The sequence below is a fragment of the Pogoniulus pusillus genome, chromosome 17 (genome assembly GCF_015220805.1).
Source record: "Pogoniulus pusillus isolate bPogPus1 chromosome 17, bPogPus1.pri, whole genome shotgun sequence".
Lineage (NCBI taxonomy): Eukaryota > Metazoa > Chordata > Aves > Piciformes > Lybiidae > Pogoniulus > Pogoniulus pusillus.
This window is the reverse complement of record NC_087280.1, coordinates 24,454,490-24,480,977: the sequence shown is the minus strand read 5'-3', so window position 1 is coordinate 24,480,977 and position 26,488 is coordinate 24,454,490. Positions and strand designations below refer to the sequence as shown.

The following is a 26,488-nucleotide window of genomic DNA, read 5'->3' as shown; positions in this document are numbered from 1 at the left end:
CTACACAGAGCTGAGCTTCCAGCTGGTGAGGCTCTTGCAGGAATGTCCCCAGCTTTATGCAGGAGCCTCTGCAAATTGCCGTGGCACCTAAGGGACTAAAGGCAGTGTTCTCCATGCAGCCTTCAGGAATTTCCCTTTTATTTAGCATGTCATTAATTTTGAGTCTAAAGCAGCAAAACAACTCCAAATGTCAAGGATTACCATCCTTAGTAGGTACATCTGGACTTAGCTGATGAAGACTGAAACTGCAGCATCACCAGAATTAGGCCCTTGCACACCTCAGTACCCAAACTCGGTGGAATGCAAAGAAGTGCTTTTCCCTCCAGCTTAGAAAGCTGAGCAGCCTCCTCTTTACCTCTTGCCGCTCCAAAGAGCACAGTACACCTGCGGGCAGCCCCAGTTGATCGGGGAAGCTCCGGCCCAGAGACGCACAGGGATGCTTTCAGAAAGAGCACCACCAGCATGTTCCAAGTTGGTCTCTTCAGTGATGACTATCAGAAAATCTAAGCTGACAAAGCTGCCTTTTTGCAGAGGTCATCCTGAATGCCAGTAAAACAAAGTCAAAACAAAACCCACCCACACCAAAAGAAGTCGCTTTTTGGGTTCAAGGGAAAACGTAGCAAGTAACCCTCGGAGCTGGACATGCTTGTTTACAGCAAGACACAAGAGGGACCTTCGGCAAAGACAAACTGTTAAACATTAAAAAAGCACAGAGATCACCCCAGTGACTGCAGCTGCTCTGGGCAGACACCGAGTGAATCACAGAGCAAGGACAGCACTCAGGAGAGACGAGCACACTGCATGCTTTGGGAAGCTGTCCTTGCACTGCTGCCTCTGGGAGGGCCATGGGGCCAGCAGTCCGGAGGCGTGTGCGTACCCGAGGAGTGCAGAGAGGACGCTGGCCGCTGCCCCACCGCTCTTGCTGTCCTAGCCAGGGCACAGCACGCACAAGCCAGGAGAGACCGAAGTGGTTTTCTCCCCACACATCAGGCTGCACTTAGTTCAGCCTGCCCACATCACCCAAGATTTAAGGCTGGAGGCAGCCAGGCTCCAGGCTCACCAGGTCCGGTTTTGGCTGTCTCCATAACAAGACTTAAGGAAATTTTACATGAGGTTGCACTTGTGATGGGATGCACATCTCCCACTCAGAGAGCAAACCTTTAGGGACTGCCTGCTCTGGTGCCTCTGCTCAAGAGCCGCCCAGGTTAGAAAACCCAAACCCTCTCAGCACTTGCTCGGCAACACTCTGGGTGTCAGCTCCCACAAACCAGCTTCTATCACGTGTAGCTGAATCGGTGTCAAGCTGTGCTGGCTGCAGATACTGCTTCAAGAGCCCTTTTCTCTCCTCTAGAGTTTTTGCTAGCTCCTGGCTGTACTCTGGCATTAAAGTACCTAAACCAAAGGCTGCAGGAACCCTCCAGCTGCTGCTCATACCTGCAAAGTTGGGGTGAAATCTGTCAGACAGAAATGCCTTAAGTGTGCCGCAAAGACAGACAAGACAAGGCCACATTCTGCCTTCTTTGGCCTCTCCTATTGAAGTCAGACACCTCTCAAACCAGAGGTCAGGATCTGAAGAGCCTGAAATTCTCTACACTAATGCACCAGACCAGAGTTTAAGGGATGCAGAAGGAGTGCACCTCCATAAACTATCTCAGAATCCCAGCACATCAGGGGTTCGAAAGGACCTCCAGAGATCATACTTCAGGTTGTGTTTTTCAAGCAGGGTTGGTTTTACAAAGTGATGAAAAATAATGTGCGAGAAGGACTCCAACACTGACAAGGGTCCCCATGTAATTACCGAGAGAATAGCTGCAGATTCGGTAATGGCTTCCTTTGAGCTCCACTGAATAAGTAATCTTCTGTCAATACAGCAGAAGTTTCACTTATTTTAAGCATCTCAAACCCAGAAGAGATAAAAGCCTCTTTAGCACGAGCTCCCAAAATAGACAGCTCTTGTTACCAAAACACCTGTTGCTGCAAACCGACAGCAAGCACAAAACACATTAGAATTTGTTTCTGTAAACAGCACTACCCAGAATTTCAATCAGCTCAATGCTACAGTTCTACACAGGCCTAACGCTCAGGGAGGTCCTACTCTAACACCAGGATTCCTAGCTGCTCATAGCTGAAGCCACCACCACTTCAGGCAGGGGCATCGCCAGTACAGCTCAGCTCTCAAGAGCACTGATTACCATGCATGTGGTGCTCTATATAGAGCTGTGCACCAGGTCTAATTTAAGTGTTCAGAATTATACAATACCCTCACTGTGGTGTGATGGGGAGCTCAACCTAAAGTCTGCCCAAACAAAGAGGGTATTTAAGGACAAGTTTTCAGCAGCAGGAGCATAAGCATGACGTTCCCTGTGGCAAAGCTGCATTCCTCATCTTTTGCAGTGTACTTAAATTTAGCCAAGAAACTCAAAGGTGCTACTTTGTTTTAGCCTCAATGCTATTCTAGGGGGTTTTGTCGTTGGGTTGCATTTTTCCCCCCTTAGATATTATTTTGGTCCCTGGGGAAGCTGAGTTACAAGTTCCTGAGAGGTCACTGGATGGCTAAACACTAACAGTTATGACACTGCACAAAGCATCAGAAGATACTGTCCAGCTGATCCCCAACCCCACGCTCGACAACCAACATCTACCCATCACTTCCATAGAGTCAGGTTTCACTGAACACAGGAATACACCATTGGGTCACACTGGGAAGTTTGGCATCTTTCCTTAGCTTCCTCTTAACTGCAACCTTCCTCTGCATGAAATGCTGCAACTTGTGAAGGTCCAAATGCAGCAACATACCCAGATCCAGCAAACATTTACATGCAACCAACACAATGGCTTCATGACACAGGCACAGTAGAGTCTGAGACACTTCTGGCAGTGCTGCTGAGCCAGGCACTGATCTACCTTGAGGACTGCATTCTTCAAAAGACTGGACTAGTTCTCCATTGGAGTGAGTCCAGAGGAGGCCACAAAGATGCTCCAAGGGCTGCAGCAGCTCTGCTGTGAGCACAGGCTGAGGGAGCTGGGGGGGTGCAGCCTGGAGAAGGGAAGGCTCCAGCAGGACCTCAGAGCTGCCTGCCAGTGCCTGAAGGGATTCTGCAGGAAGGCTGCAGAGGGACTTGTGCTGAGGGGGTCTGAAACAGGCCAAGGGGGAATGGTTCAGAGCTGAGGCACAACAGGGTTAGACTGGAGCTGAGGAAGAGCTTGAGCATGAGGGTGCTGAGACTCTGGCACAGGCTGCCCAGGGAGGCTGTGACTGCCTCCTGCCTGGGGGTGCTGCAGGTCAGGCTGGATGAGGCCTTGAGCAGCTGAGTGTAGCTGAGAGGTGTCCCTGGACATGGTGGGGAGGTTGAAGCAGTTGAGCTCTGAGCTCACTTCCAACCTGAGCCATTCTGTGATTCCATGACTGTATCTGGTTTATGGTGCAGTTCCACAGCTCTGTGCCAGAACAGTCAGGGTTAACAGGAGGAAGGTGAAACAGCCTAACAAGTATCAGAACTGAACTCTAAAGTACAGCCTCACTCATAACAAACCCAGGCAAACCACATGAATGACCAAGAAGTCAGCAGGAAAACTAAGAGTTGCCTTGTGTCAGCCCTAACTATCCAAGAGTCAGATTAATAGGGGAGGGGCTAAGGGACAATTAGAATTGGCAGTGAGAGGCACTCTCCTTTCTGCTGGCTTCCAAAACTACACTCCTTGCTTTGATGGGGAGGAGGTCAGCACAGTGCTCAGGAAAAGCTTTAGAGCTACTGGGAGAAAACCCCAAGCCTGACTGAGAACAACTGCTATTTTTCCCCCACTGTAGTCACAGAACAGAAAATTGTGGGGGATTACACTTCTTTGCTGAGCCCCTAACAGAACAGGCTGCACATATCTCAGCTTCTCAACGGAGAAGAAAGCCAGTGCTGGCAGTCTGAGTCAAAGTCTGCCTTGCAAACACTGTTTTAATCACCAGGACATCCTATTTACTAACGCTGCAGGTACAGCCCTGTCCACTGATTTACGATCTGTTCTTTTGTCAGACAAGATCCAGCTCTGTGAGCTTGCACTTCTAGTACAATGTCTCCCCCACTTACTGTCCAGAACACTGAGATCAGCAAGTTAAGTGCACAATAGGCTAAAAATAGCATGGCTGGATGCCACTGTCTCCCCATTTATTACCAGGGTACCTTTGTACAGAGTTCTTTCTATGATTCTACGCAGAAAAATACTGCCATAAATGGCTCTAAGGGAGGAACTTGTATGCAAAGGGCCAAGCTGTTCAGTGTCATGGGATTCCCCTTTTTTCCTCATGCTACACAAACAGAAGTTTGCATTCTTAGAAGCATTTTGAACAGTAACCCAAAGCATATCTGACTTCTTATTTTACTCTCTTGTCATTGTGACTGCACTCTGCTAGGGAACAGATCAACACATGGCTGAGAAAAAACACTTTTCTCTAGAAAGAAAAAATCATGATATCAAGCAGACAAACACAGGCAATATAAGCCAGAGCTCCTCTAAGTTGTTTTGCTTGGCATATTAAAGCCTGCATTGCACTTTAAAATGGATGAAGAGGGAACAAAACCTGCTCACAAGATGCTGAACCTCAACTGCCAGGAAGGTGTGGCTCTGTCAGGACACTCATTGCTAGACACTGGGGCTTCCAGCAGGAAAGAAAGGAAAAACACCACAACAGATTCCCTTTTTGTTATAGTGCAAGGGCAGAAACAAGAGAGACACCAGACAGACTGATGCCCTTCAGCCTGGCCTGGACACAATCACACAGCTTCAGCTGCTGCACTGCACTAGGCTTATTCTGCAGGCACCACATCCCTGCTGGGGCTTGAGAAACAAAAGACCCCTTAGAAACCTCATCTCACACTCCTGCTGAAGAATGTTTACATCCCTTGAGAGTCACAGAATACATCTGGTTAGAAGATACCTTCAAGCTCATCCATCCTAACCCTCGGCCCAGCACTGCAGGGTCAACACTAAACCATGTCCCTAAACACCAGGTCCTCAGGCTGCTTGAACGCTCCCAGGGATGGAGACTACACCACTTCCCTAAACAGACTATTCCAATGTTTGAGAATCCTTTCAGCGAGGAAATATTTCCTAATATCCAGCCTGAACCTCCCCTGGTGCAGTTTGGAATCATTTCCTCTGGTCCTGCCACTTATCATCAAGAAGAGGGCCACCAAGATCCTCAGAGGGCTGGAGATCCTCTGCTATAAGGACAGGCTACAAGAGTCAGGGCTCTTCAGCCTGGAGAAGAGAAGGCTTCCAAGAGACCTTATAGTAGCCTTTCAGTATCTGAAGAGGCCTACAGGAAGGCTGGGGAGAGACTATTCACAGGATGAGGAGGAATGGGTTTGAACTGGCAGAGGGGAGACTGAAACTGGATGTTAGGAAGTTCTTTACAGTGAGGGTGGCGAGACACTGGGAAAGGTTGCCCAGGGAGGCTTTGGCTGCTCCCTCCCTGGAGGTGTTCAAGGCCAGGCTGGATGAGGCCTTGAGTGACCTGTTCTAGTGGGAGGTGTCCCTGCCTATGGCAGGGAGTTGGAACTGGATGAGCTTTGAGGTCCCTTCCAATCTAAACCATTCTATGCTTCTAAGAGGCTGTCCCCTTCCTTGCTCCAGCCTCCTCTTCAGGAAGCTGTAGAGAGCAATGAGGTCTGCCCTCAGCCTCCTCTTCTCCAGACTGAGCAACCCCAGCCATCACAAACAGCACGAACTTTAACCCACACCCCTGGGTTTCAAGACAAGACTTCCCTGTTCCAACAACTGACTTGATGCTGCCTAAGCAAACCCAGCGCTGCTGCACCGCACTCCAGGCACTGCCAATGCCCTTCTAAGTTCCCCAGAAAGAGCTGGCAGGACATACAGAGAAGTTTCAACAAATTCTTCATCTCAGGCCTTGACAGTCTGAGAAATGAAGGTGTCAGAGCTGCAGCAAGGACAAAGATACTCGACAGAGCAGAGCGATGTTTCAAGCATTCTGGTCATGCAGTGGGGGATCTGAAGGAGAAGATAAAAGGATAAGTGGGCAGCAACTAAGCAGGGATTTGTTTATGTACAGAGTGACTAGGTATAAACTTAAGCCCATGGGTCACAGGCACATTATGACTGTGCAGAACAAGAAGCTACTTCGTGCAGTAAGAGACCACAGGTAACAGTCACAAGGTATGGTGGACACCAGGTTAGAGCAAAGCAAGCACAGGAAGGCAGCACAAAAACTAAGTGCCCAGAGTGTGAAATTGCATCTTTGTTGTTGCTGCTTTAAAAAAAAAACCATCAGCCAGCCAATTACTCCCCTGCTATGTGTGGGAGCCTTAAATCTCAAAGCATTAAGTTTGACCAGACTTACTAGGAAAGCAAAAAGGCCCACAGCTGCCAGGCCAGCAGTCCACAACAAATCCCACACTCCAGTCTCAGCCCCTGCCATGCTCAGCTGTTATGTAACTAATAATACACTTACCTTGCCCTATTGTTATTGCTCTCCTCTTCCTCTCCCAGGACCCTTTAAACAAACCCCATCGAAGTACAGTGATGCTCAAAACAACCCTGCTGAGCAATTCCAAAGGCTCGTCTCTAAAACACACTCAGGTGAGTCCTCTCATATCGCCACAAGGATTTGTTTCTCTTTGGCAAGTTAGTAATTAAATGCTTTTAATATCACAAACCACCACACAAACATTTTCTAGTCACTTCTCACCATAGCATTTGTCTTAATAAATAACCCAAAAACCTCCAAAATCACTTTATTCAAGGACTCATCATCAACACCCAGCAGTACTTCATGCCAGCCTGATTTCTGGAGAGCAGAATCGCAACAGAAGCTCGGTGAAGTTCACTCAGAACACTCTCCCATGTCAGCAACAAAAGCTACCTTGCAAGCCTCTTACCCAGTTCTGAAGGAGCTGGGCAGGAAGAGCGGTCTGCAAATGTTTCAGCTTAACACTCCCAACACAGCCACTTCTCTGCCCCTACCTTGATAATGATGCAGGTTTCAAGGTGATGTCCTTGTGCCACATGACAACACCACACTGCATGAAGGGTGACTCTATATGTGATTTTAGAAACCAGCTCAATCCGCAGGGGGTAGTAGAGAACATTTTATCCTTCTCTGCTCCCTCTTATCTCCCCTGACACCTCATCCTCAAAGCCCAGCATGACCACCAACTCCTTCAACACTGCTGCTGGTCCAGGCCAGAGTTACCCTTGTGCATAAAGCAGCAGGAGCACGTCCAGTTTGGGTACAGAACTCTACTTTTTCTGCCTGCAGAATCAGCAGGTTTCTCCTGCTCCTCACCTCCAGACAGAAAAGCTGAAGTGGCAAACATCTGCCTTCCTCATGCAGCAGTCTGCTTTCACCAGCTCAGTTATACTCAATGCTACACACAAGCAAACTGTCAGACCTCCTGCCTGGTCTAAGCTACTGCTGGAAACTTCATGCATCCAATGCAAAACTTTCAAAGCAGCTGCAAGAACCTAACCCCTGCCTTCAGAAATACTGGTAAGCTGCCACCCCAATTTGCTTCTTAAGTTCGTATTTGTTTCCCTAATGCTTCAGACAGATAAAACCGCATTAGCGCCGTAAGCCACAGGACACACCAGTGCGGTGCTGCCTCCAGCCCTGGGCCAGCAAAGCTCTTCAGGTGGCTGCTGGGGCCTGCCAAGTCAGCCACACTGCCCAGAGTTTAGCTCTCTAGCTACAGGATTATTACCTTTCAGACTGACAAATACTGTATCCTGAAGGTTAGAGTTCTGTGCTAAATACATCCTGCCAGGGCTGAGTGGCTGAGCAGGGGTGGTCTTCAGCACGGAGACATTTTTGGCTTCTACCAGACTGCTGAACCATTCAGCTCAAGGAAGAGCTGTGCATTCATGAAGCTGCTGCTAAAAGGAGAGCTATTTTTAGGGAACACTCAAATGCAAGTGTTCATTTGTCTAAGTAATACTCAAAAGATTGTCTTGAGTTGATCTAAAGGGAACAGAAGATGGATTGAGTTAGGATTTAACTCAGTTTATCTCTTGATGCATAATTTAATAGCGCCCTCCCCGCCCCAAAAAGTTACTTTTCAGATTAAAAACCCTTAAGTTTCTGTCAATAACTGGAGAAAGAGCAAGAAAAAACAACTCGATGGAGGAGAACTTATTTCTGCACTGTCAAAGCTTTGTTTTTGCTAGTCTCTATTTAGCTCAAAAGCCCTACAAACACAGTTAGAAGAAGGGATCTGTTAAAAATATATCATCCCACCCCTTCAATTAAGGGCTGAGAAGCTTAAGACACATCGGAGACATCCAACAAGTAGAGAAGGACTTCACGTTCTTGATATTTCTAAAGGTAAAAAAAAGAGAAGGTTTTAACCTCCCCAAACATTTCATGCCTCTTAAAAGGCTTCCAGAGCAAGAACGGGTCCAAGCTGTCGTTACTCCTCTGTAGGTCAGGTGTAGTTAGTGGCTTGTTTCCACCAAACGCAGCCCCCCGTGAACATCCGCGGCCGCATCCCCTGCGCCACCCCGGCCGAGCTGCACCCAGGGCAGGCCAACTACCGGCGTGCGGAGCGCTGCTATCTCCCGGGAGGGCTGCCCCCCCGGCACCAATCTTCGCCCGCAGCGCACTGCTGTCACCATGGGCAGCTCCTGAGCCCTTCGCCGTGCCCTGCCTAGATACTGCAAGCCAACTGCTGCACAGGCTTAGCTCCACCTCTGCAGCTACGGGCAGATGTGCCTTGCTGGACAGGGCTGGAACTCCCCACAAGGACAGTTTCTCCCCTGACTCCCTTCTGCCTTGGGCACACGGCAATTAGCCGAAATGACCTCTGAACCACTCGGTAAAAACACGGGGAGGAAGGTGAGAGGAGAGAGCCAGTTGGGTTGGTTCGAGCCACTAATTCAAACCAATTTAAGCTGGCCAAGATGACTTTCATAGAATGGTTTAGGTTGGAAGGGACCTCAAAGCTCATCCAGATCCAACCACCTGCCAAAGGCAGGGACACCTCCCACTAGAACAGGTCGCTCAAGGCCTCATCCAGCCTGGCCTTGAACACCTGCAGGGAGGTTGTGCAGCACATTTGGTGCTTCTGTGCTCCACAACCTCCCTGGGCAGCCTGTGCCAGTGTCTCACCACCCTCACTGCAAAGAACCCTTTCCCAACACCTAGTTTGAATTGCCCCTCTGCCAGTTTAAACCCATTACCCCTTGTGCTGTCATTACAAGACCTTGTCAGTAGTCCCTCCCCTTGTCAATAGGCCCTCCTGCAGCCCCCTTCAGCTACTGAAAGGCTACTGTAAGGTCTCCTGGAAGCCTTTTCTTCTCCAGGCTGAAGAGCCCCAACTTTTGTAGCCTGTCCTCATAGCAGAGCTGCTGCAGCCCTCCAGTGCCCACAGGACCCATTGCTGCAAGCATGCCAGGAGGACCCTGTGCGCTGCAGAGGGCACTCAAGCAGCAGGGATCTGATGCCCACGTCACTGCTTGCAGGATGAACGTCTGCTCTCCCTAAGACTCCAGGCATGCTTGACAGAGATGATCCCAGGGGAGCAGGGCAGCTTTCTCTAAGCAGCATTAAAGCAGGCAGAGCGCCGGGTCACCATCCCAGCACGTGGTAGGCCACTCACCGCATGGCACCGGCAAGTGCCACCTGCAGTGGGTGGACTGCAGAGCACACACACCCTTGGACCTTTAAAAGGACAGACACGGTTCTGGCCCTGCTTTTGTATCCAGGTTTACAAGCATTTCGAGGAGGACCTTGCCAGCAGAGATGTCTGTTCCGCCTTGGCACAAGCAGCAGACACACAAATCCCACAGCACACAACACGTTCGCAGCGTGTAAGAGGTGCAGATGGAGCATGTGCAGGAGAGGGGTTTATGAACAAGAAGAGCTGGAACAACCAATGCTCATGCAGGGACACCACGGGTCCTGCCAGCCACGGCTCTGAATGCAGGCAAGCAACATTTGCTGTAGCCTGAATGCAGAAGTTGTACAGCTGTGCCGGCAAAGTGGTGTTTATCCTTCAGGGCAGATTTGCTTTCTACAAACAGCCTGCGTTAGCACCACATACATGTGGCAAGAGAGTTGAGCACTGCGCTTCTGTGCGGAATGAATCAGGGAAAGTGGTCCCAGGGAGTACATCTTTCCCGGGATGGGTGCAGAGAGGGTCTGAACAGAGCAGCTACTCAGCCATCAGGCAACACGAACCAGGTTACCTCACACATTTAGCTTTCACTTCCCGCTCTAGGCAAAACACAGCTTCTGGCTAAGTGCACACAAACACTTCAGTTTCCTTTCGTTTAATCAAGTCTAATACTCATAAGTGTACAGAAATTATGGCAAGCTACCCTACTCTTCTTGCCCTCATCTCAGACATCTGACCTAGCCACTCAGTCTGGGCCTTGCCTCACTTGTAAGCAAAGAAATTAATCAAACCCCAGGTACTTAAATGCTCATCCCAGTCCTAAGAATCCTCCCCTGACACATGAGATCTGGCCCACCTCTCAGCTGAAGGACCAGAGTCACCACTCATTCTAACGTGGCATTTCCAGGCTTTAAATACAACCTAGAACATTTAAAGTGCTACAAACGAAAAAAAACCCAAACCAAAACAGGCAGCAAGAGTGAATTAGCAATTCAGACCTACGAGCCACAGGAGCATGGCAAGTTGCCAGCAAGTCAAGACACTGACATACATAAAAGCAATCCATACTCATCTGGGGAGAAAACAAATGGCTCAATGTAAAACTACAAGGAGGAGGCACTCTTTAATAAGCACTCCTGTTTGCATTCAGCAAACGTCTCAGCAATTGCTTTCCACTGTCATTTGGAAGATTGTTGCTCAATTTTCACATCCATTCTCCTATCGTCTTGACTAATCCCACAAACCCCATCAAACTCCTCGGATTCAACAAGTATTAGGTCCATGGGTATGCCCTGCCAATTCCCAGGAGCAGCTGCCTATTTATAGGAGTGCTTCTATTACAAAAAAGAAATATTTAAGGGAGAGAGAAAAACACACTCCCCATTCCGAGGGCATTGTTCTGTGTGTGGCCTCACCTCACTAACATTCTGCTCAGGGAGGAGGATAATCCACACCAAGTCCTGGTCCTCATCAGAACCTCCCCCCCGCTTCCTGCCTCGCCACTTCCTGCTCTCCTCCCTCTCACCCTATCCCATGGCACCCATGGCAAATCAGACTTTTCCTGCCCCGAAGAGCTTCCAGAGGCACAAAGTCCCACTACAAACACCCTGTGTTGCAAACCTCCCATAGAAACCCATCAGAAACCACCAGCTAGCACGGGCCCGCACAGGATTCCAAAGAGATTCTGACCAATTCCAAAGAAGGGGGAAAAACCGTTTAAAAAATAATGTAAAAAAACCAATTCCCCCACATTCCCCCATCCCATTCCCCCTCCCCCCGGTTTTGTTGTGGTTGGACAGGTAGCAGGCTGCACCGTGTGGCACTAAGACTTAATTTTCCTGCCTGTGTTGGTAACCAGAGCCGACAGAGGCAGGCAATCCGCGGAAATTGATTGAAAACCAAGAGGGAAAGCTGCAGCCTTGTACAGAGTCTTCACCTATCTTTGTTCCAAGTGCCAAAGAGCTGCGAGACACCCACCAAGAACACACATACAGACAGCAGCACAGCAGCCTCCACTGATACAACAAAAGACAATGTAAGACAAATGACTCGGAGCAAATGCTACCACTGAACAACCCCACAGCAGCTGTCATAATTAGTTAGCTCGAACCTCATCGGCAGCAGAGAAGTTAGAGTTAAACCCGAGCTCTCCTCCTGTAACATTGTGTAACTCCCAAACAGCAGGCATTATCCTCACTATTTTAGAATTAACGCTTCTCCCTAAGATAAGGTGGAGCAGCTCGAACCTTTCACGCAAAAAACTCAGTGCAAGCCGACAGATGACAAAAGAAACTCGGTCAAGTTTGAACCTCTCAGCACCTTATTTCCTGTCTAAAGAGCCCTTTTGTTCTGCTTCCCTGCATAAATGTGAATATTCTGCCACCATTAGAAAGCGGAACAATGACAGAATGCCCCACGCACATGAACGTGAGCGCCCCAGAGGGCAGAACAACGCCACACGACGCGATTAGAACCGGAAAATTCCTACCGACGAAATCGCCACAATTTTCTCTTTGCTTCACCCCAGATTAACTTCACTTGAAGCTGTGCTTCGGTGCAACCTAGCCTGGGAGCCGAGCCCCGCCTCCCCGCCCCTATTGGCCGAGGGGACCGAGCCCCGCCCCGACAGCCGGGTTGCGGCCCCCGATTGGCGGAGCGGCACATCCATTATTTAAAGAACTTTTCCTCGCTAGCAGGTTTGGCTGCGCGGGTTAGAGCACCCTGGGCGAGCTGCTTCTTAAAGGGCCAGCACCCTGCTCCGGGCTGTGACAAACTACAGCCTTGGGCGCCGCGGCGCCTCGGACGAGCTCCCGCGGGTGCCCCGGCGAGCGGCAGCGAGTGACCAGAACCGAGGGACCCTCCGCGCCGCCTGCCCAAACTCCCGGCAGCGCCGTCCCCGTGGGCCACCCAGTCCTGCCCAGCACCCTGATCTCAAGCCGGGGGTGGGGGACGACGACGACGGCAGGGGGTGGAGGGAAAGAGGGCACCCGAGTGGGCTGGAAACGCTTCTCTCGCTGCAATTACACGACTGCCGCTTGCTCCACTTACAGGGCAACATCAGCTGTGCGTTCCGAGCCCACCCACTCTTCAGGAGCGACTGGAGTTACCCCGGGCAGCGGGACTCTACCGGAGTTAGCAACCCCGGCTCAAAGCACCTCGGTTGGCTAGTTCCAAAGAGTCTTCCACCCATGCGAAGCATGAGTCAGCAGAAGAGGAGCTCCGCAGGAAGTGACTGTCTCCATCCCACCAGATACCATGGCTTCTGCCAAAAACTTTTCGTGCTTATTCAGGCTTCACTTGACTGAACCGATCTGCAAGATCCCGTCCACGTTCTGGCAATCGACAGCATTTCTCACCGCATCGCCTCCTCTTACAGCAGGCAAAACCCTACCGTTCAGCTCAAGAGTGTATCACTGTAAACACTGATGCAGTTCCCTACCCCACCTATCAAGGGGAAAGGCTCGACCACGCAAGAGCGAGAACAGAACAGGAGCGAAGTGTTTCACAAGCGCAGATAGGACGCCTCGTCCAGAAACAAACGAAAACAAACCACTGGTCCCGTTCCAGACAAGCACCGCGGGGAAGGGCCAGAGCACAGCCGGTGCTCCCTCCGGCTCCCACAAGCCTCACCGGTTACAAAGGGTACCTTACAGCAAACGGTTCCTACTCCTTAGTCTAACACAGCCAGCCAGCGTTAGAGGGAGATGCAGCACTTGTCAGTGTAAGCACATTTCAGTTATTTTTCACTGTGCTGGGGCAGGGAGGGAAAAGTTTCTTCCACTTTTCTGGTCCTTAGAGCCCCCTCCAGCCAGCCTCGGAGCAGTCTGCCTTCCCTCTGCCCACAGCACAAAGGGGAATCTAACTTCCCTAATGCAGGCTAGCCAAGTCCAAGACACTTCAGCACACTGCTTTACTGCTAATGCGACCCCACATCAGGCAAATACTCTCCTCGAGCTGTGATGCACACACCAAAACAGCATTAGAAAACACCTTTAAGAAGAAGGCTATTTAATTCCTCTGAAACAGCCACATGGCAAATCGTGTGCTACATTCTATTTTAGAGCAATTTATCACACCACAAAGCCAAACAGGACTGAAAAGTTGCAAGTTAATTAGGATGAAACACTAAAATGACAGAATTAATACTATTTAAGTAACTTCCCCTACAGAACTGAAAATGCAAACTGAAAAGCAAACCTTAATCCTTAAATCTAAATTGAGCAGCCTGTTCATCAGGCCCTCTGAGTACAAACTGTGAGGCATACTTGCACCCCACTTTGAGCAAACATTATCTAAGTAATCAAATGTGAGAACATAGTTCATGGAAATAAAATGTATCAGAGAATTGTCCTCCAAGCATCTCAGTTACCAGTCCTGAAAGTCCTCAGAGCACATTAACTTTCAGTCCATAAAAACAGCACAAGTCACAAATCTTACAACCAAACTGCCACCCTGAAGTCACTGTTCAAAGAGGGGAGGAAAAAAACCCAAAACAACTTCCATCAAGCGCCCCACACTTCAGCTACAGAGGCAACCAACACCTTATCTCAACATGGGAGAAGTTTAATCCCTTTTTCTCTCCACCTTTCCCCTCCCAGTCATGCAGCCCAGTTGATTCTGGTGCTCATCAGACCTCTCCACCTGCCTCTCCACTGATCTGGCAGAAGTTTGGCCAGTTTCTGATAAGCAAGAGCATAGCTCAGCCAGAGCACAGGGGAAGCAGATTTTCCTCCATTCAGCACCAACTTTCTGGATCTGCTTACCTCATTTCATTTTAAAAAGTGAAACAAAACCCAAACAAACCCAACACAACCCACCCCATAACAAAACAAACCAACCACCCAACACAAAACTTGCATACTAAGAATGCCCCCAAAATAATCTGCAATCCCTCGCACAAGATCCCTCCTGCCCCCACAAAAAAATAACCTGTGGAGTGGGGTACCCATAAGAGGCTCTCACAGCTGACCCCACCTCACTGGGCTAGGAATCATGGCTAAACACATCCCTGCCTAGATGTTGGGAATTCAGGCACAAAAAACACCCCATGCTGAAGGAGACCCAGTGAAAGCAGACATTACAAAGCCTTATTTCTAAGCTCAACTGCCACACAAGCCACCTACGCTCCCTATAAACATACACAGGCTGAAGAAAATGTAGAGGTACTGTTAAGGACCAGGCTCAAGTTCTGCTTTTGCCACTTATAATATCTATAGCAGTGCAGAAAAAAAGCTAAAGCAGCTGAACACAGCTGCAAGCACCTTAAGCAGGGAAGCTTTGACAGCACTGCAAAAAAGATTCAGTTTGTTGCCCCCAAACTTAGCACTGAGGGCCACAGCAAGAGAAAGCACCTGACTCTCATTTGGCTACTGTAATCACGGCACAGCTAAAGGGCCATTTGTTCTGTAATCTTACACATCCAGAAGACAGCAAGTTGGGAGGACTTGACAGCTCAAGAGATCAAGAACAGAGCCTTTCATCTTTAAGTCAGCAGTTCAAGCAGAGACCAGAATAGTAGCGATCAAAAGCTGCATGTGATGGCTGTTGGGGGATTAGATGAAGAGATAGTTACTCGCTGTCCAGTCCCCAACAGACCAGCACCAGGCTCTCCTCACAGCTTTGCACCTGTTTTTCACTCCTGAATATATTACACCTCCTGGATTCTCTACATGTTAATAAGTAGCAAGCAACCGATCTGCTGCATACACCTTCTGAACTTGTGCTGTGGAGGACTTTACCCTCTGGTTGTCAGTGCTACAGCATGTGCTCAATTTGCTATCTACTATTTTAAAACAATTGCAGCTATGACTTTTAGCTTTTTTATTAATAGACACAACTTTACAAGTAATATTTAGCTTCCCATCCCTTTCCTCACACCCGCAGATGCTGCAGTCCTGTTTATAAACAATAATTCCCATACACTTGGAAATAAATCAAGCAACTTTAAAAGCACATTAGTGGAAGATTTCCAGAGCTTTGGCATGGGAGAAGTTACTTTAAAAGATACTGCTAATACCTTAATCAAATCTAAACCACAAACTTCATGAGAGCCACATCTATATAAAGACATGGGGCAAAATTCCCTGTATGATGAAAGAAACATTCCTTTTCATATCCTTATACTTTCTTCAGTCCCTCAATGTGTATCCTCTCCCAAGTCAACAAGCAATAGCTCCTTTCCAACCTGACAAAAGCTCTTGGGAATTTCAAGGTTGGGTGTGCAAGATGAAAACAAGTTCAGAGTTTATGTTGACTGAAGGTCTTGGGGAGCAGGTTCACTGTACTGCTACCAGCACCACCACCAGCCACAATCCTCTACACAGCCCCAGCAGCACCAAGAACCGTGAGCTGTGTAGCACATTGCTCCCTGAGAACGAAGCTGTGGATGAAAAGCCAACACCCTACAGAACTTCACTCCTCACGAAGGAGGCCCTCACATACAGAGATTGTTATGTGCCACTCCAGGAGCCCAGAAAACAACATACCAGACTGATGAGAGACCAGCAATCTTCAACAGCTTTGGAGATTCCTCTTGCTGCTTTCAATCCCAGCTGTATTGCAATAATCAAACCTGTAAACAACACAGAGGTGCTTGTGGTGAGTACTGGGTCCTCAGCAGGAAAGACCTGGTTAGCTGTCTGGACAGCTGCACTAGACACAAACAGCTTCCCACGAAGTTCCAGCAGCTATCTTAAACCACCCAAAGCCTAACTACCCTGAGAGCTTAAAGTTCATCCCTGTGCTGAACTCCAACTGCTTTCCTCAGTAAGGGACTGAGGCTACAAAGCTACACACACATACCAGCTCTCAATCATACAACAGCTTCATACTCATTTGGTTTTTTTGGCTGTGAAGTTTAGTTTTGGTGGTGCTTTCTGGCTGTGATTATCATTATTATCAACTTCTTATTTTTGTTTGTTTTGTGGGGTTGGTTTGGGGGTTGTTTTGTTGGGGTTTTGTTTGCTTACATTAGGACATGGAATTAGTTACAGCTGCACCACCAAGGCCTCCAGCGATAGATCACCACTCACTTCAGCCAGAGTCCTTGAGAAGGGATCCAGATATTTTAAAAGACCTTTCCTTGACACCAGGTATCACTTGAGTAGGAAAAAAAAATGCTGTAGTATCCAGTGGAAGTGCACTTGGACCATGCTGAAACCTGTAGTACTCTCCGTGGCTTAAATCAAGTGTTTGGCATGCAAGTCATGGCCCACTCACTGTTTGTTAAAATAAAATTACAATCAAGAAAGAGCTGCAGAGCTCTTAGCTGCCAAGAAAATGGAAGCAGAAGTTTCCATACTTCAAAGTGTCTCAGAAATCAGACTGATTAATATAGCTGTTACAAAGGGCCACACTTTCACAGCAACAGGGATTACCTTTATCTGTAACCATAGCAACTTTTCAGTAGTTTGTTAAAGCTACTCTCATCCTGATAACTTGCCACTATCTCTTCCAAGCTGTTTGTGCAAGGTTCTGCTGTGCCATCCGAGAGCATCGAGTAGCAAGAAGGTGAAATGTAAACTTCTGGGGGTTAACTCACGCTCCTAGGAGCGCCGCATGGAAGGTACAGCCCTGTTCCTTTCTGCCACAAATCTATGATTAGTCCAGAAGTTTATTTTAATGTTGTTATTTTAATGTGATTCATAGTTTTGTAAGGCAAAAAGTATTTAACGAGGTATCCCATGAACCACACACAGGACATAGTTTCTTCAGTAAGGAAGAATTTCTTCACCTCTACCTGGAAAGCAGTAAGCCCAAGGAACGATGTCTCTCATGCCACAGACACTGGCACTCAGTATCACAAGACAGATAATTCCTCCTCCAAAACACTTAGCTTGGCCTGTTCGAAGGTATGATACATTGGCAAAGAGTGCCCTTGTTCGAGGTTAGGTGTGGGCACCTCAGCACTAGATAAACAAACCAGGCAGAACTCGGAGAGCAAAACTACGAAAGCTAAAGCAGAGACAGGAAAGAGACTAAGGAAGAAACTGGCATTTGCTTCCTCAATGGCCGAGTTACCATCACTCACGGTTCAGCAAAGGATTAGCACTCTGTGAATGAAATTATTTGACATCAGACAAACAAAACCATTTGCTTGGAAGCAGGAGGAGGAAGAGAACAGTTTATTCCCCCCCCAAAGTTCAAAGGGCAGCTTACCGAGCTGCACCCTTTCTCTCCTCAGCGCACAGACAGTCTGGCACAACTGAGACGCCAGCACAGATCCTTAGAAGAGTGAAAGAAACTCAGCAGGCTCTTTAGTCCCCGCAACTCTTATGCAATGCCACCCATTACGGGACAAGCCTGGACAGACACCAGGGAATGGGCTCCAGAACACAACGGTGCACTTTAAGTCACTGCAGAAGCAACCACCATCGGGTCTTCCATGTGTCTTCACACCAGCACGCTTGGTGGAAGCTTCTGCACGTTGTTGTTGCTGCCGTTGTTATTAGCAGTAAAACAATTTGTAGGTTTCATTATATTTTAAGGACTCTCCCATCCCGATATCCTGTGGAAACAGCGGATGTTTGTATCCCCTCTCCCCCACCACCTCGGGGTTTTTTTTTTTGCTGCTCCAGGCTTTCTGTGGAGCCTAGAAAGGAGTCAAGTTGGGTTCGATTTCGCAGGGCTGCTGAGCGAACTCGGGAGCAGCGGCCAGAAGAACTTTTTTTACAGCAGAACTCAGAAAGATGACAGAGCATGTTGACTGAAACCCTTGCTTCAGTTGGAAAGGCGCCACAACACAAACTGCACGCTGCTGCCTCGGTACTCCTGACCCCACACCAGCCACGGCCGCTGCGCTGAACTCGGCCGAGGAGCAGACCCGCACACCGACGGCGGTGGCCAGCAGCAGCCCCGGCCCCGAGCAAGGCCCCGGCCCCAAGCCGGAACAGAGGGAAGCCCTCCCACTTCCAGGGCACCGCCGCCAGTTCAAGTCCAACCCCCCAGAGCAGCTGGAGATCCGCCGGCCGCGGAGGCCGACTCCGCCGCACCGCCGGCTCTCCCCCCGACCTACCGCAGCCGAACTAAAATAACTCCGGGGCCAGCGAAGGAGGAGAGAGGGGAGCGGCGAGGGGGCCAGGCGCCCGCGCGGCGCAGGGCTGGCTGCGGGCCGGCAGCCTGCCTCTCCCCTTCCACCCAAGGACACGAGTACAAACACCTCTGCCCTGGGATGGCTCCTGCGCACGCAGCGAAGAGCTGCTCGGCAGGGGGGGTGGGGGGAAAGAGGAAGGAACGACCAAAAAAGGGAGAAAAAAGAGAGCCAGGGCCCTGGGCCCGGCCCGGCCTCGCCGCCGCCCCGCAGCCCCAAGCCTGCCAGGTGCGGGAGGCAGGGGGCTGAGAAGGGCGAGGGAACCCTGCCCTCTGCCCCCCGCGCCGCTCGCCAGGGTACAGCTCGGCCGCCGCCCCGCCTGCCCCGCCACGGAGAAGGGCCGCCCGCCCGCGGGCCGCCCGTCCGCCGCCCCCCAGCCCAGCCCCGCTCCCCTCACCTGGCTCCGGGCCCGCCGCGTCCCGCCGCCGCCCAGCCCCGCCTGGCCCCGCTCGCTCCTCACCAAACTTTTTTTTGCCTTTCTCCGTGTTTCGCTGCCCTCACTGTGACGCGGGCGGGCGCTGATTGGCCGAGCCGCGGGGGGAGGCCGCGCCGAGCGGGAGGCGGCGCCGCGACACTTATTACAAGGAGACGGCGGCGACGTGAACCACGGAATGCCATTTAAAGGGACAGCCGCGCGGGCTGCTCTTCCGCCCCTCGCCGGTGACCTCAGGCGAACGCAGGGGCGGGAGCGGGGCGGGCGGCACCGAGCAGGGCGAGCCTGGAGGTGGGCAGGGGACAGGAGCTGTGCCACTTAGGCAGGGGTCCGGGGCCTTCGGGGGTAGCCCGTAAGGAGGTCGCCCTCTGACCCTGCGCCGTCTCTCGGCACGTCGTCGTCCATCCTCATCCCCACGCAAATAAATGTGTTTTGCTGTAAAAATCCCTTGTAGCTGTCTACCCCCAGCCCCTTTGCCTAGGGAGTGAAGAAAAAGGCTCATGTCGGGGAGCAGGCTTCGCTTGGTAGGGCACTGGGGAGGTCTGTTGATGCCCGCGGCCCCTCGCTGCTCAGCGGCTTGCCGTGCCTCGGAAAGGTCAGCTCCGGGCTCTGAATCTCTCGTTCTCCACGCTGTGGCACACAGCTTCTTCGCGTGGGGGGTTTGCTTCCTCGCTGTGGGGCTGTAAGGCAGTGCAGCACAGTGCTTGGTGACAGAGGACACTGTGGCGTCGCACCCGCTGCACCGCCCGGCCCGGCGGCACCGGCGCCCGACAGCAGTACCACCGAGGGAGGGTTTAAAGGCGAGATCGAGGGAGGATGAGCGACTTGGTGGCTCGAAGTAGATAGGAAGGGAGGGCAGGATTCCAGAGAGATGAAACAAGCCAAATAAAGGAGCCTCAATTTTATCTGTGGCTAGCAGAGAGGCGCAGGCCAAGGCTGTGGAAGCTGCCAGGAGGTGAGCCGAGTTTTGAAGGAGAAGGGAAAAAAGTGAGCGGTTGAGAAGCTGCAGGGCAGCCAGAGGAGCTAAGCAATGTGTGCCCATTGCCTTGGGAATTGTGTTTCCAGTGCCTGGGGAAGCAGTCGGCAGACTTTCCAAACCCTGGGTGTCTGCTGAAGCAGAGGAGCTGGAGAACAAGCTAAGGAGGGCACTGCCCGAGGATGGGCACAGAGGGCGGCCCCAGCAGAGATGTCCTGCTGGTAAGAGCTCGCTGTCACCGCGGCTGCCAGTGGGGCAGGCGGGTCCACACACCTGCCTAAAGGCCCCCGGTGGGTTGTGTGTTTGACTGTCTGAGCTTGGATGGAGAGCAGAAAGTGCTGGCGCAACCAGCGTGGAAGTGCTAACATAGCTCTACAGCTATTTTGGTGTAGATTATTCACTCTTGGCTGTCTTTGCTGATGCAATAAGTCTTCCAAATGCCAGGTTGCATGAACAGAAGATGACCTGCGTTGCATGTGGGTATCACAGCATTCCCCACAACGTTATTTGGAGTGCTTTCATGGTCTTGGCTGTAATCATGAGGAGCTGTGGGGAGTGATGATCACATTCCTCCAGCCCTCTGCATGATCATAGATATATGATTTGGTTTTAAAAAAAAAGATTTCCCTTTGGTTCATCTCAGATCTCAGGCTGCTTGCTTTGTGCCAGGTTTCATCTCATTAGAAATATAGATGCGGAATAGTAAGGAGGGGGGAGGAGGAACACCCACAGTGTCTGCTTGGGAAGAGGCCAGCTGATTTTCTGGCAGTTGTAAGCAGCCAGCACAACAGCTGGCACTACAGCAGTGGCAATGAACAGGGCAATGCAAACAGTCAACAAGATGGACACCTCCTGCCAGCAGTTATTGACCAGCAACACATGCTGGAGCAAATGTTAAGTTATGGCATCAGATATCATGGGGCTGGGGGGAGGAGGCAGCGGAATGCTCAGATGGGATCTCCCTCAAGCTGTGCATGAAGCTCTCCTGGGCTCTGGTGTGCCAAAGTGAGGACGCTCGGCTGCAGCAGTGCTGAGGGGAGTAGGGCTCTTGAAGCATTCAGAATCAGTGTGTTTGCCATGAGTAGAAGCTGCCACGACTCAGGAGAGACAAACAACTGGCAAGTAAGGACCACAAAGGTTGATGTTATTTGCAGGAGAGTGGCTGTGAGGGAGGACATTCCTAAACAAGGTGTCCAGGCTCGTTCCTCGGGCAGAGGAAAGGACATAGCTAAGGAGTAAATGTGCATCTTGGTCCAGCCTGAATGGAAGGCATCATACTGAAGAAACAGCTTTCAGTTTTCTCCTCTGAGGGCCTTAGACTGGTAGACTAAAACCCCTTGCTGAGCTCATGTAGGACAAGGAAAGAGGGAAGTGTCTAGCCAGAGAAAAGTTGAAGGTGTTAGCCACCCAGAGAAAGGCATCCTTGACCCTGAGAAGGGCTCAGAAGTCAGCTGGAGAACCTGGGAAGTCAAAAGTTACCCTGAGCCAGCAGATGGGCATGGAAGATTGTTTTCTGTGGAGCACTGCAGAGAGAGAAGCTGTGCATCTACCTGAAGTGGACAGGAGTAGTTTGGACTTTGTGGAGTACCCAAACGTTTGGCAGGACCTAGACCTGCCAGAAGCATCTGGAGCTCGCTACGTGGTGTGAAGTTCACCTTCATGGAACAACTTTGTTCTACCAGGTGTGATTTTTTTCGCTTCAGCAGAGCAGTCAGACAGACACTGGAGCCAGAAGCAGGGGAGGGGGTGAGAGGCCAGCCAGCAGTGCTGGAGGTCAGGTGGTGTATGGCGAGGTGGAACACGCAGTGAACAGTACTTCCTCGTTACAACGGCACAGCTCAGCCCGTGCTTAATCCCCTTGACCTGCATCATTGCCATCTGCCTGGCATACCTTAAGGCTCCCATCACCTTGGTATCTCAGCATCACTTCTTGTCATGGTTTAAGGGCCATCTATAACCCTCTTCAGAAAGTGTGGGCACAGATGATCTGAGAGGATTTCCTTCTCATTTTTGCTGCCTTTGCCCAAATCCATTTAAACTCTCTGCTAACACAGAGGACCTTTTCCTCTGGTTCCTTCCATCTTGGCTTCTGCTACAGCAGCTTGTTATTTCTCTTGCCAAAGCTTTCCAAATCACTTGAGGAATCTTAGTAATGCATTAATTTTGAGGTAGATTTGTCTTCAGAGCTGCTAAATAGAAAGTCTCTGCTTCACTTCAGTGGGCTCTGGATCAGGTGTTCTGTGCTAACGTAATTTCACTTCTCCTGATGTAGTTGTTTGGGGCCCAGCAGGCAGCCCCTGAGGCTGCTGAGATTTTCACCAGCGGCTTTAATGAGAGCAAAATCAGATGCTGCTTCCTGAGAGAGGGCCTATAACAACCTAAAAGAGATGACAGCAAGACTTGCTTGAAGAACTGAATCTCACATTTTATTTCATTCTGAATCTTGCAGGATATTCTTTTTCCCACAGCCACTTTAACCTCTGTCCTGTGTCACACCCCAGCAGAATGAGCCAGAGTTTCAGTTACTCAGACCTACTGCAAGCTGTGCCTAGCAGTCATAGAATCATAGAATGGTTTAGGTTCGAATGGACCTCAAAGCTCAGCCAGTTCCAACCCCCTGCCGTAGGCAGGGACACCTCCCACTAGAACAGGTTGCTCAAGGCCTCATCCAACTTGGTCCTCAACACCTCCAGGAAGGTTGTGGAGCACAGAATGTGCTCCCTGGGCAACCTGTGCCAGTGTCTCACCACCCTCACTGCAAACAACTTCTTCCTAACATCCAGTTTCAATTTCCCCTCTGCCACTTCAAACCCATTCCTCCTCATCCTGTCATTACCAAACCTTGTCAGCAGTCCCTCTCCAGCCCTCCTGTAGCCCTCTTCAGATCCTGCAAGGCCACTCCAAGGTCTCCTCCAAGCCTTCTCTTCTCCAGCCTGCACAGCCCCAACTCTCTCAGCCTGTGCTCACGGCAGAGCTGCTGCAGCCCTCTCAGCATCTTGGTGGACTCCTCTGCACTGGCTCCAACACTTCCATGTCCTGCTTGTGCTGGGGGCTCCAGAAGTGCCCCCAGGACTGCAGGTGGGCTCTGAGGAGAGCAGAGCCAAGGGGCAGAATCCCCTCCCTTGCCCTGTGCCCACACTGCTCTTGCTGCAGCCCAGCACAGGGTTGCTGTCTGGGCTGCACTCACACTGCAGGCTCCTGTTGAGCTTTTCCTCACCCCAGACCCCCAGGTCTTGTTGCTCAGGGCTGCTCTCAGCCATTTCCCACCCAGCCTAGAGCTGTGCTTGGGGTTGCACCCACCCAGGTGCAGGCCCTCCCACTTGGCTTTGTCATTTGGCAGTGCCTTCCCAGAGCTGCAGAGCCAGCTCTCCATTGCAGTGCCATGGTCAGAGTTCTGTAGAACCAGAGCCCAACTTCTGCTTGTCTTTGCAAGCCCAGAACACCACTGACTGCAAGGGGCTTGTAGGATTTTAGCCAAGGGCACAAACTGGCCCAGGCTCTTTCCTGACCCCCTCATCTTCTGTTGATATGATGTTGTCATCGGGAGCTAACAGTGTGCTTTGTGCTGCATTTTACTGTGGAATGCTGCCCAGGCTATTTACTGTGCTGATGCTACACAGGCTGCCAGAAAGATGCACACATGGAAATGAAGAAGCATTGATTCCCACTAGGATTCCCAGCTTCTGCTTTCCAAACCAGCCCAGGGACTATTTCACGTTAAAGGGGAAAAAACAGATGCAGAAATGAAAAATCCATTTCTTGGTACTTACTTATGGCATTCTGGGGCCTTGATCATCAAGGTGGGGGGGTTACTGTTCTGAAAATGGCCAAAAGAGCCTCACAATGTATGAAAAGTTCAATGCTCTGCTTTTGATTTCTGCATCCTGCTTCCCCAGCCAGAGAGAGGAGTCCAGCCCTAAAAACAGTTACTGCTTTCTGCCTCTTGAGGAGTGAGAGAAAAGCAGGAGAGCTGGGGAAAGCTGGGTGATGAGCAAGGGCAATAGGTAACAATGCAGATAAAGGTTGAGAGTAAAGAGATCCAAACTGTGAAAGCAGGCAAGCAGGATGCCAGGCAGAGCATGCTGGACAATGCCCACTGCAGCCTGGAAGCATCTGAGCAGCCAGTGGAGCCAGGGCAGTGCTGCCGTGCCAAGAGTGATGGCAGCAGCTTCAGAGCCAAGCAGCTCATGGATGCTTTTGGAGCTGCAGAAGGAATCTGAGAGCAAACTTCTTGCTCAGTGTCTGTCTCGAGCAGGGAGCAGGGTAGCGTGGAGGTCCTCCACAGTGCAGAGCTCCAGGCTGGTGCTGGCCACAGCTAGCAGGCTACTCAGCATCTCTCAGGCTGTTTTGTCACACACTTACAAATCTGGGAGCTTCCTTCTAGATAGGCTTGTTTAGAAATCTGGGCTGGGGCCTTTTGAAACCTTAGCAACTCCCTGGTTAAGCTTTTAATATCCACGTTGAAGAGCTGGCCAGTGCTCAGGAGAACAGCGTGTGCCATCGTCAGCCCACCAGTAACGTCAGGCACAGGCACAGTAATGCCTGCTGTCTACCTCTGTGATTTCCTTCCCCCCAGTTTCCTTTGTCTATGTAGATAGTAAAGTCTCTCAGGGAAGGACTGGCTCAAACTATACACATCTGGTGAGCCCCAGGCTCACTGAGAGCCTCTGAGCTCCTCAAACCTACCCAGAACAGTATCACAGAACACCTTGGGTTGGAAGGGAGCTCAGAGCTCAGCTGCTCCAACCTCCCCACCATGCCCAGGGACACCTCTCAGCTACACTCAGCTGCTCAAGGCCTCATCCAGCCTGGCCTGCAGCACCCCCAGGCAGGAGGCAGCCACAGCCTCCCTGGGCAGCCTGGGCCAGAGTCTCAGCACCCTCATGCTCAAGCTCTTCCTCAGCTCCAGTCTAGCCCTGCTCTGCCTCAGCTCCAAACCATTCCCCCTTGGCCTGTCGCCAGACCCCCTCAGCACAAGTCCCTCTGCAGCCTTCCTGCAGGATCCCTTCAGGCACTGGCAGCAGCTCTGAGGTCCTGCTGGAGCCTTCTCCTCTGCAGGCTGCACCCCCCCAGCTCCCTCAGCCTGTGCTCACGGCATAGCTGCTGCAGCCCTTGGATGGCCTTCGCAGCTCCTCAGCGCCCGAGCCTCTGTCCATGGTTGCTGTTCAGCAGCTGCAGAAGGGGAGGTCACTCTCATTTGCCATTTCACTCTAGAATCTGGAGCCCTAACTTCTGTGGCATTAGCAATACCCACGCCCCATGCTTGCATAAACCCTTGCACAAAGAGAGCACTGTACAGAATGCCCAGAGGCTGCCAGCTGCTCTGGTGACCAAGTGTTAACTGTGAGCATAAGGGGACCAGAAAGGCTTCCTTCAGCCACTGAACGCTCTCCCTGCGCACCAGGGAGCTGGTCCTGCCTGACTCTGCTCCAGTTTAAGAGCTAACAAAGCTCCTGCCATGCTTGGTGATCCCTTAATAGCAGCCCTCCTGGCCAGGCCTGTAAACCCAGCAGAATTCAGAGCATCCCTGAGGGTGCTGGGGGCCAGCTTTGGCTTTCACAACTTCCTGCTGCCTCCACCTGCTGCGGCAGAGCTCTCAGCTCTTGCTGTGTCACTCTGTTCTCGGACCCAGAGGGCTGTTCTGTGTAAATCATCTGGCTGCCTGGGCACGTCCTGGTGCCTCGAAAGCAGACAGCCTGCTGGAGGTGCCTGCCAGGGATCCCAGGGCTGACGCCGCTGCCTGCTCATCCATCTGCCTGCTGCTGCGCCACGCTGAGGGCACCGGGCTGCTGCCGCTGCTGCTGCCTCTGCTCGCTCCTGCTGCTGCTGCTGCTGCCTCTGCTCGCTCCTGCTGCTGCTGCTGCTGCCTCTGCTCGCTCCTGCTGCTGCCTCTGCTCGCTCCTGCTGCTGCTGGCTGCTGCCTCTGCTCACTCCTGCTGCTGCCTCTGCTCGCTCCTGCTGCTGCCTCTGCTCGCTCCTGCTGCTGCTGCTGCCTCTGCTCGCTCCTGCTGCCGCTGCTGCTGCCTCTGCTCGCTCCTGCTGCTGCTGCTGCTGCCTCTGCTCGCTCCTGCTGCTGCTGGCTGCTGCCTCTGCTCGCTCCTGCTGCTGCCTCTGCTCGCTCCTGCTGCTGCTGCTGCTGCCTCTGCTCGCTCCTGCTGCTGCTGGCTGCTGCCTCTGCTCGCTCCTGCTGCTGCTGCTGCTGCCTCTGCTCGCTCCTGCTGCTGCTGCTGCTGCCTCTGCTCGCTCCTGCTGCTGCTGGCTGCTGCCTCTGCTCGCTCCTGCTGCTGCTGCTGCTGCCTCTGCTCACTCCTGCTGCTGCTGGCTGCTGCCTCTGCTCACTCCTGCTGCTGCCTCTGCTCGCTCCTGCT

At 51.3% G+C, this 26,488-nt stretch overlaps 1 protein-coding gene across 3 annotated transcripts in view; it reads right to left on the bottom strand.

The window, feature by feature from the left end:
- Positions 1 to 19,289, bottom strand: part of ZFAND6 (zinc finger AN1-type containing 6) — a 38,612-nt gene extending 19,323 nt beyond the window's left edge. The window contains exons 1-2 of one of the 3 annotated variants that reach the window (XM_064158129.1): positions 19,109 to 19,289; positions 16,109 to 16,194 (exon numbers count right to left, since the gene is read on the bottom strand). The gene's annotated coding sequence lies outside the window, so the exon portion shown is untranslated. Of the gene's footprint in view, positions 1 to 12,111; positions 12,191 to 16,108; positions 16,195 to 19,108 lie in introns of those variants that run through there. The other 2 variants (XM_064158130.1, XM_064158131.1) reach the window with 2 other exon arrangements.
- Between the last annotated feature and the right edge of the window lie 7,199 nt (positions 19,290 to 26,488).